We start from the raw sequence: 9578 nt of genomic DNA, 5'->3' as shown, positions 1-9578 counted from the left end.
CTTTTTTTACAAGATGGTGTGTTTTTTTCTTTATTTTTTTTTCTCCTCTTTAATTATTTTTGTGTATCATTAAAAGTTAGTTCCGTGGAGTAAGTAAAAAAAATAAATAAAGAAAAAAAAACGCGGAAAGTATCAAGACCTTGTTTGTTTTGGATTCAACTTCATTGTCTTCGCTACTCTCCTTTGTTTTCTTCCTCGTTTCTTATTTTCTTCTTCTTTTCCCCGTGTTAATTTTCACTTGTTAAACTTATTTTTGTTTGTTTGTGTGTCTGTTTGTCTGTTCTTACTTTCCTTCTTTGATATATTTATTTATTTGTTTATTCGTTTATTATCCTTCTCTTCCTTCCTCCCTTTTTTCTTTCTTTCTTTATGTCTCTTTCTTTCTTACTTTCTTTCCTTTTCTTTCTTTATTTCTTTATATCGTGAAAGAAAAGCTAAGCGCACACTTTTTTCCTTACTTTCACTTAATATTTTTCACGCAATTCTTTTTCTCAATTTTTAACAATAACAAAACACTTAAAAACACAAAATAAAACACAAAAACAAGTCTTCTCCTCTAAGTCATCGTCGCACCTCTGCCAAAAGCTTTCCCTTCGACTGTTTTTATTCTTTACTTTCCGTTTTCTTTTGATTTTCTTTAACGAACCAAAAAAATAACTTGTTCGTCAAAGTCTGGCGGGAGAAAAAGGCGACACGTCCTCTCTCTCCCGCGTCTCGTTGAACACTGAAGGAAGGAAGGTAGGTAAGGGAGGAGGCACTGGCACTGTCTCTCTCTCTCTCTCTCTCTCTCTCTCTCAGTATGGCTCCTCCCTTTCGTCTCTCTCTTCTGCGCATGTGTCTCTCTCTCTCTCTGCACCCGTATATCTATCTATCTATTTATCTATTATGTTTGTTTATCTATCAAATCTCTCACACTTACAGGCCTGGGAACAAACTTACACGCCAGAGGACACACTTACAGGCCTGGGATTTCTTACCTGGCTGGGGACACGCCCCATCCAAAAACTGTGTGATGTCTCCAACTAAAACTGCGGCTGATGAATTTTCTTGAAGATGGTCAGATGGTTGGCTAATATGACATCACAAGATGGCACGGACAACTACTAATTCTCAATACCCAGTCAATAACAACAAGCCAAACAAGACCCCCAAAGAACAACCAAACCACGTGGCAAATTAATCAAACTCGTATAAGATGACCGAGACGCTTGCCCAGCTGGTGCTTGAAGGAATTCACCGAGATGATAGAAACAACAGAATCCGCCAAGCTGTTCCAAATGTTAATAACTCTCAATGGGAAGCGGGCTCTCACATCAGTGTTACAACGGGGGACATAAAGCTTATAGGAGTGACCTCTAGTGTCCCTATAGCGATCTCTCGTCAGCAAATGATCAAGATTCGTCCTTTTACAATTTTAAACAGCATAATAAGATCAGCTCTGATCAGTCTGCCTTTGAGAGACAGTTGCGCGAGACGATCCCTGTAAGGTACGTCACAGAACCCAATGATTTTCGTAGTCCACCTTCTCTGAGCAGCTTCTCTTACATCACCCAAATATCCAGTAAACAACACCACAGAAGCGTAGTCGAGGATCGGCCTAATATGTGAAATAAAAACCTCTCATGAAATCTGGAGTTCTACAAGTAGTTCCTTTAAGAATACTATAGCTTATGCCACTATAGCTTTGCCTGCAATCTCTCTCACATGAAGATGGAACTTGAAAGAATATCAATCCTGACCCCAAGATCTTTGTGGTTGTCAACATCTAAAATAAGTTGCTCAACAATGAAGTACTGCAAGAGAACAGGTGCATCTTGGAACACACTTACAGACCTGGGAACACACTTACAGGCCTGGGAACACACTTACAGGCCAAGGAACACGCTTACAGACCTGGGAACACACTTACAGGCCAAGGAACACGCTTACAGACCTGGGAACACACTAACAGGCCAAGGAACACACTTACAGGCCCGAGAAATTACTTACAGGCCTAGGAACACACAGGCCTGAGAAAATACTTACAGGACTGGGAACACACTTACAGGCCAAGGAACACGCTTACAGACCTGGGAACACACAGGCCAAGGAACACACTTACTGGCCCGAGAAATTACTTACAGGCCTGGGAACACACTTACAGGCCTGAGAAAATACTTACAGGACTGGGAACACACTTACTGGCCCGAGAAATTACTTACAGGCCTGGGAACACACTTACAGGCCTGAGAAAATACTTACAGGACTGGGAACACACTTACAGACCTAAGAAAACACTTACAGGGCTAAAGGACACTTGCAGAACACCTTTTTATCAAATCCACTATTATTTAAAAGGTCATGTTGGCTGCCCTGGCGATGACGTCACGATGTAAACAAACCCAGCGGCTGAAGGATGGCGGGGAAGGGGACTCCTCTATTTTTGCCTTTTGTCCTGTAAGTAATAAAAACAGAAGAAAAATAGGCATAGAGTCGTATACATAAGAGCACAGCGTTACCATAGAGATTATTGAAGTATATGTAAAAGTGCGTGTTGAGGCACACTGAACATTTGAAGAGGAGTGGTCGGGTCTGTGCATGGAGGTGGAATTGGTGGAGTCGACACAGCCCGCTAATCCCATAGTTAGTTTATTGACCACAAAAAATTATACATTGTTTTTAAATATTTTACTGATTTGTAGTCCTGAAAAATTATGATCATAAAAAACTTACATACATTACAAACTTACATACATTGAGGTGAATCCGACGAACTGCCAAATTTACGGCCAGAACACGGGGGACACCCGGCCATGGCTCACGTGACAACACCTCACACCTGCCCGTAAAATTGACAGCTTGGGCGGATTCACTTAATTGGGCTGATGTCGACTCCACCAACCCTACCTCCGTGGGTCTGTGTGCACCTGGCGGCCCGTCCTTGCCTTACCTGTGCTGGGCCGGCGCGGGGGTCGCTGTGTAGTGGCTGTGGGTGTAACTGTTGTGTTGATATCTGGTATTATTCTAATGTTTGCCCATAGTCACCCCTCTCAACCGGAGCACTGGGGGCGGGGGAGAACACACAGGCTGGCACAGAGGGAGGCAGGACGCAGCCGTGAGAGGAAAGAGCAGAATAAGGGTGGGAGGAAGGGAGGGCAAGGGTGGAAGAGTGAGACAGAGGGAGAGATAGGGGAGAAGGAGGAAGAAGAAGAAGAAAGGGAGGGCAAGGGTGGAAGAGTGAGAGGGCGAGATAGGAGGAGGAAGAACAAGAACAAGAAGAGAGGAAGGGTGCCCTCCAGGTGAGGGGGGAGTGGGGGCAAAGCCTTGGGAGTGGTTACCCCCATTGGGAGGTGGTGTTAGGGCGGGTTGGATCCAAGGAGACTATGTGCTTGGTTAGATCTGTGGACATAACTGGAGGGGCAGGCCACCAAGAGGGGTGTTAGTAATTTCCAGGGGGGCCATTATATTATAGAAAATCCCTTCACTGTATGGCCACACAAACTCTGCGTTCCACAAAAGAACACGACAAATTAATCCAGACAAGGAAGTGCTTGCCGGCACTGCGCCACGAACCTCGGGGAAGAGTTTGAATTTTTGTTGTTGGAATATTTGTTTTCTTAACAAGAGCGTGGGCTGGGTAATATGCAAGGGGGTCATGGAGGTGCAGTAGTAAAAAGTTGAACAACTCTTAGGTTTGGTTAGAATTGTTGTTTGATTATTCTCAATGAATTTGTGTGAGACTTCACAACGAGTAATCAATGTGACAGTCAGTGACAGAGTCCGTCTTCTTCGTGGCCTTGTGAGGACTTAATCAATTATTTCTCCTCATATCTGCACATGTTGAGGATAAAACCAACTTATTTATGATTAGTTTTATTGTGTGTGGAGATCACTAGTCTTTTGGAGGAAAGGGAAATTCGGGAAACTAGTGATTTCCACGGGAATATTTCGCAGATTTATTAAAACGCATCAAAACTTACCAGAAATAAACATTTTCGTGTCAGTGTGAGATAGGTGAACTTATAGATATTTACCCTTTCACCTTCCTTCTCTTTCCAAGTAGACATATTAGACTCTTAGATCATTCACGCTGGCCAAACACAGACACAGACATTATAGTGCAGCCATACAGACTTGTTAGGTTAGCTGAGGCAGGGGAAGTTAGATTAAGGCAAAACAGATTGGTTAGTTTGAGCTGCTTTGTTCTTGCGATGCTCAGATAATCTTTAGTTTCCATGTCTATTTTTCTTTGATGCCCTAATGTGTGTTTTTCTGTAAATGGATAACTTTTTACCATTTACATGTCAAACTTATTTAATGTTTACATCAGTGACTTAATCCCCACCATGACTTGCTTGTCGGTGTGTAGTGCTTCTGTAAATGTCTGGTTATTTTTTTTATTTGCAACAAGATACGAGGCCTACGTAACTGTGACTTCTAAAATATTGCATGAATTTGTTTCCCTTCATGTGTAAAGTACTAGGGAAGGAAATATAACCCTAGGCAGTTCTGTTCCCTATTATAGTTTGTTATTTTGTAGTATACAGAGACAATTTCAACAAAGCCAAAACATTATTATTATTATAGAGTACTTAAAAATATGCAAAACCTCAGCGTATCTTTGTTCTTGATTATTTTGTGTAATTTTCCTGGCAATGACCATTTCAACAAAGCCAAAATATTATTATTATACTTATTCAACCTCTATTGCAGATCTCCCCGAGGCGAACCCACTCATCCCTCGGTCCTGGTCTTGGAGTCCTCTTCATCTTCGTCGTTGATGGTGGCAGCGCAGCCTTGGACTCGGCACACCCCCACATCATCACAGAAGGAGGGACAAACAGGTACTGCCTCTCAACATCCTCAGAACTCACCATCATACTTATTTATGCTCACTCGGGTCTAGTTTAATCAGGTTAATTTGCTCTCTTTTGGTTATGTTAGGTTAAGTTTAAGGTATCTTCAGACACATGATAGCCAGCACCTCATGGTATGAATCAACAAAGAATGACCCCACTTTGTTGTATAGAAAGTCCTATTAGTAAGGAAGCATATATGAATTGTCTAAGTCAAGACCTATAGTAACTGTTTTGGGGGATTTATTTGTTAAGTTACGCTAAGTTTAGGGTATCTTTGAACACATGATAGCCAGCACCTTATGGTATAAATCAACAAAGAATGACCTCACTTTGTTGTACAGAAAGTCACATGAGTAAGGAAGCATATATGAATTTTCTGAGTCAAGACCTATAGTAACCGTGGGTTTTTTGTTAGGTTAAGTTTACGGTATCTTCGGACACATGATAGCCAGCACCTTATGGTATAAATCAACAAAAAATTACCTCACTTAGCTGTATAGAAAGTTTGGAAAGCAATGAATAATATATGGCAGGATATAACTATACTAACATTTGAAAACATAATAACACCAAAATTTTTCAAAGTAATATTTTTACATCAAAGGTCACGGCTTAAGGGCAACAAAAAGAGTACAAAAAAAAGCCCGCTACTCGCATAATAGACAAAAATAAAGAGTAGCCAAAAGAGAGGTCAATTTCAGGTGGAGAGGTGTCTTGATGCATACATTTATTTGGTGCTATATGTGAGATCTGTTAAGCTAGCCACTTTATTGGTTAGTTTTTTTGGTGGTGCACACTGAGGATAATTTTGTCGACAGGTCCACTCTGGATGTTGTGTGAGGAGACCCGGGAAGACCCACTCACCACCGCCACAGGAGAGTGACGTCATACCATACTACAGTCTTTCATCAACCAGTAGCTGCAGCGTCAACCTCAAGAGAAGAGAAGGGTTGAGTCAGGTGGTATTGTTCTCTTTCCTGGTGGTTATTTTCTTAGTGTTTTTTTCTATTTTCTGGTGGTTATTTTCTCTTTTCTGTTTATTTTTATCTTTCCTGGTGGTTATTTTCTTTCCCAGTGTTTTTTCATCTTTCCTGGTCGTTCTTTTCTCTTTCCTGCTGGTTCTTTTATTTTTTCTTCCAGATGGTTTCCTCCCTTCCACCTCCAAACCTGTTGTTAGCAGTCTTTGTGTTTGAGAATGTGTTGTTGAACTTCTACTATTATTACTACTAAACAACAACCACTACCATTGCCATTATTACAGCTTGTGGTTCTGGTATTTGAGAGTGAAGACAGCCCCTTCCTCAGTGCCTTCATCCCCACCCTCCCTGGCAGCGACACCTCTCCACTTGCTGCTGTCATATGTAGATGGCATCCGCAGATTGGGACATCTATCGTTCACACCTGTCGTCTCATTACAGGTGAGGCTGCAGGTATGCCTAACACCATCTAGGGGAGCTTTATATGTGCTGAGTCAGGTGTGTTGTGCCTACTGTTAAATAAACTCTCTACTAATATGACTCTCGTAAGTGACGTTGCTCTGCTTAACCCAGTAGGTGCAGGGATCATGTTTCTTACAGGCCTGTCTAAGCGAGAAAAAATCAACACTCATGCAAACCATTTCATAAAGTATATCAACGCATTCGTGATCAGCTTATGCATCATCTTTTTTTTGGGGGGGGTTTATATCACAGCAAAAATTCAGCCCGTCTCTGCTACCCGGTTTAACTTCTGATAACGTGTACCTTAAAGCAACAAAGACCTCAGTTTGCTAGATAATATAATCTTATAAAGTGTCTTTGCATAGGAACCAAATATAGGTACTTTGGGACAGGTAAATAAGGTTAGAAATTTGTGGTATCAAACACAGTCTCATTAGTAATCATATATGCTTAAGAGGAACTGTAATGACACCTTAAAAAAATCTAGATATGTACACCACAGTGCTGGGAATCAAACCTTGGCCTTCAGAATGAGACAGGGCAAAAAAATCTAGATATGTACACCACAGTGCTGGGAATCAAACCTTGGCCTTCAGAATGAGACAGGGCAGCAATCCAACTGCCACAGATGATCCAAAACAGTATGCCACTGCAGGTTGATTAGAAGCCTTGCCAGGATGGGCCAGGTCACCTTTCCTTCATGGGCAGAGTGAGGGGTTGCAGTGGTTCAGTTGGTTTGCAACCCTGATTTGAAAATGTAAGGCCAGGGTTCAAATACATGTACTTTGTTGTGTACTTATCAAGATCTTTCACTCTGTTGTTGCAGTTTTGACATTGTGTCTGTAGGCAAATCCTTTTCACCAGATAGTGTAGCAAGGCAGCATTAATGCCAAGCCTGGTGAGCAGTGTCAGGCAGAAGAAAAGTCTCATGCCCCCCTTGGGTATGTGTGCTGGGAGAGTCAGTGTGGGGTCAAGAATGCAGTGCATAACCATTTCACAGCCTCCTGGTGTGAACATGCCTTGACACCATCCATGCCTTGACACCATCACATATCATGGACTCTCCAAACAGTCACAACAGTGAGGAGCTCCTCCTCAGCTGCTAAATAAGCAGCAGTGTCAGCAAGCCCCACCCAGAGAGCATGTTATATATATATACCCCAGTAGTTAGTCTCAAAAGAAACTCTTGTAGGAGCAAGAGTGATTTTTCAAATTTAAATGTGCTTTATTTCCCAGCAGCTTATTTGATCAGATTCTTTTTTATAGAAATCCTTGGAAATTTAAACAAACAAAAACTTCAACCATTTTATTCATTTATCCTCTGAATACAATACCTCAAAGACTGGCCGTAAACAAACCCATACTGGACCAGAGAAAAAATTTATTAAAAAAAAAACTCAAATATTCATATTCAACTAAGGGAGGCAGAGTCTTCTCTTACAACACACACAGCTTGGAACCCAAAGTAGGACCACCAAGTCTAACAGAAGGTTGGCTGGCCATTGGTGCAGAGTAGCAGCGAGGAGGAGCAGCAGATGAACTGCACACCAGGAGGCACCACAGGAACACCAGCAAGAAGCGTCTCTTTGGCCACACCAACCAAGCTGCCAGAGATGAGTAACAGTATGGCAATATGAAGCAGAATTGACGGACTTTTACACAATACAAATATATTATACATGATACCGGGCAGCAGGCTATTAGTGCTATCAATACCTATCAGTGAAGGGATATACATTTACAGGAGCTAATTGAACTGAAACCTACACCAAGAAAATGTGAACAAATTAAGAAGTTGCAAAAAAATCATAGTTGCAGTAAGTTATTGGACTAACTGGAATAGGATAAAGGTCTTAACTATAGACAAAACAGTGTGAATAGGTTTAACTGAACAAGACTCGGGGATAGTATGAGCAGGTTGAACTGACAAGACTTACAATGGTGTGAATAGGTATAACTGAACAAGACTTACTTCCATACAAGTGAACAAAACTGGCACCACTATACATAACCTGCAAAGCTTGTGGTGGGCAGACAGCAACACGGCCACCAAGCGAGTACCCTTCAGCAGAAGACGCCCTTAATGACCACATCTTGAGAACACCTGGGAGAAGAAAGCAATTGTCAACACATTACAACCTAATCAGTGTAGATATTATGACCACATCCTGAGAAGACCTGGGAAAAGAATTAACTGAACAGATACCAACATACAAACTAATGTAGATAGAAGTTATTACAATTACCAAAGAAAAACTGATTACTGAAAACTATGGAATTCGGTTAGCAAAAAATGTTAAAGCAGAATATGTACAGATATTTAGTGTGGACACAAGTTACTTACAATTATGGAAGAAACACTGATAACTGAAAAAACAATGGAATTTCGGAAGCTGAAACTAAAGACTGGAAGAGAAAAAGAATGGAAAACTAAAGAGTGGAAGAGAAAAAGAATGGAAAACTAAAGAGTGGAAGAGAAAAAGAGTGAGAGAAAAAGAATGTAATAGAGGAAGATGAAGATAAAAAAATAAAAATAAAGACTGGGAGAATGGAAAACTAAAGAGTGGAAGAGAAAAAGAATGGAATAGAGGAAGATGAAAAGATAATAAAAAAATAAAAATAAAGACTGGAAGAGAAAAAGAATGGAAAACTAAAGAGTGGAAGAGAAAAAGAATGTAATAGAGGAAGATGAAGATAAAAAAATAAAAATAAAGACTGGGAGAATGGAAAACTAAAGAGTGGAAGAGAAAAAGAATGGAATAGAGGAAGATGAAAAGATAATAAAAAAATAAAGACAGGAAGAGAAACAAAAATATAAAAGAAAACGAAAAAGGTGGAAAGTTTCGTTTAGTCGGCGCAACATCTGTGGTCATTTGCCGGAGACAGAATTAAGGGGAAGGAATTATAGAAGGGACACAACCCCCGATTAATACCTGGTAGTACCCACTCACTGCTGGGTGGACAGGGGCGTAGGGTAACCAAGCTAAAAATAACTAAGTAAAGCAGCACAAGTACGAATATTTAGAGCAGAATATATATAGCTGCATTCCAATCTTTTTGAACTAATGACTAAATATAAAAAGACTAAACCTAAACTTCTAGCGGTGTTCCCCTTCAAAAAGAGCAAAGGAGAAAAGAAAGAAAACTGCTTTAAAGGGTAGACTGAATCCAAAACACATGCCTCAGGGTGAAGGTTAATTGAAATACTGTTCCTACTCGCCACTCTTACACCTGCACATAATCCTTGAAAATCTAAACTATATTCTCAAAATTTACCTAATGTCTATACAAGAAGCCCGAG

The 9578-nt window shown here is 40.7% G+C and overlaps 1 protein-coding gene and 1 long non-coding RNA gene across 2 annotated transcripts in view; one reads left to right on the top strand and one right to left on the bottom strand.

Annotated features, from left to right (window-relative positions):
- LOC126992942 (neural cell adhesion molecule 1-like) overlaps positions 1–711 on the bottom strand; it is a 59964-nt gene extending 59253 nt beyond the window's left edge. The window contains exon 1 of the mRNA XM_050851773.1: positions 1–711. This exon is cut by the window's left edge and continues 1520 nt beyond it. The gene's annotated coding sequence lies outside the window, so the exon portion shown is untranslated.
- A 1660-nt stretch (positions 712–2371) lies between these two features.
- LOC126992935 (uncharacterized) lies at positions 2372–7498 on the top strand. The gene is made up of 3 exons (XR_007747172.1): positions 2372–2436; positions 4693–4823; positions 5657–7498. It is a non-coding gene; the product is annotated as an uncharacterized LOC126992935 (long non-coding RNA).
- Positions 7499–9578: the final 2080 nt, after the last annotated feature.

This window comes from Eriocheir sinensis, unplaced genomic scaffold, assembly GCF_024679095.1.
Source record: "Eriocheir sinensis breed Jianghai 21 unplaced genomic scaffold, ASM2467909v1 Scaffold527, whole genome shotgun sequence".
Lineage (NCBI taxonomy): Eukaryota > Metazoa > Arthropoda > Malacostraca > Decapoda > Varunidae > Eriocheir > Eriocheir sinensis.
Note: the sequence above shows the minus strand (reverse complement) of the source record. Positions and strands in the feature narration are given on the sequence as shown.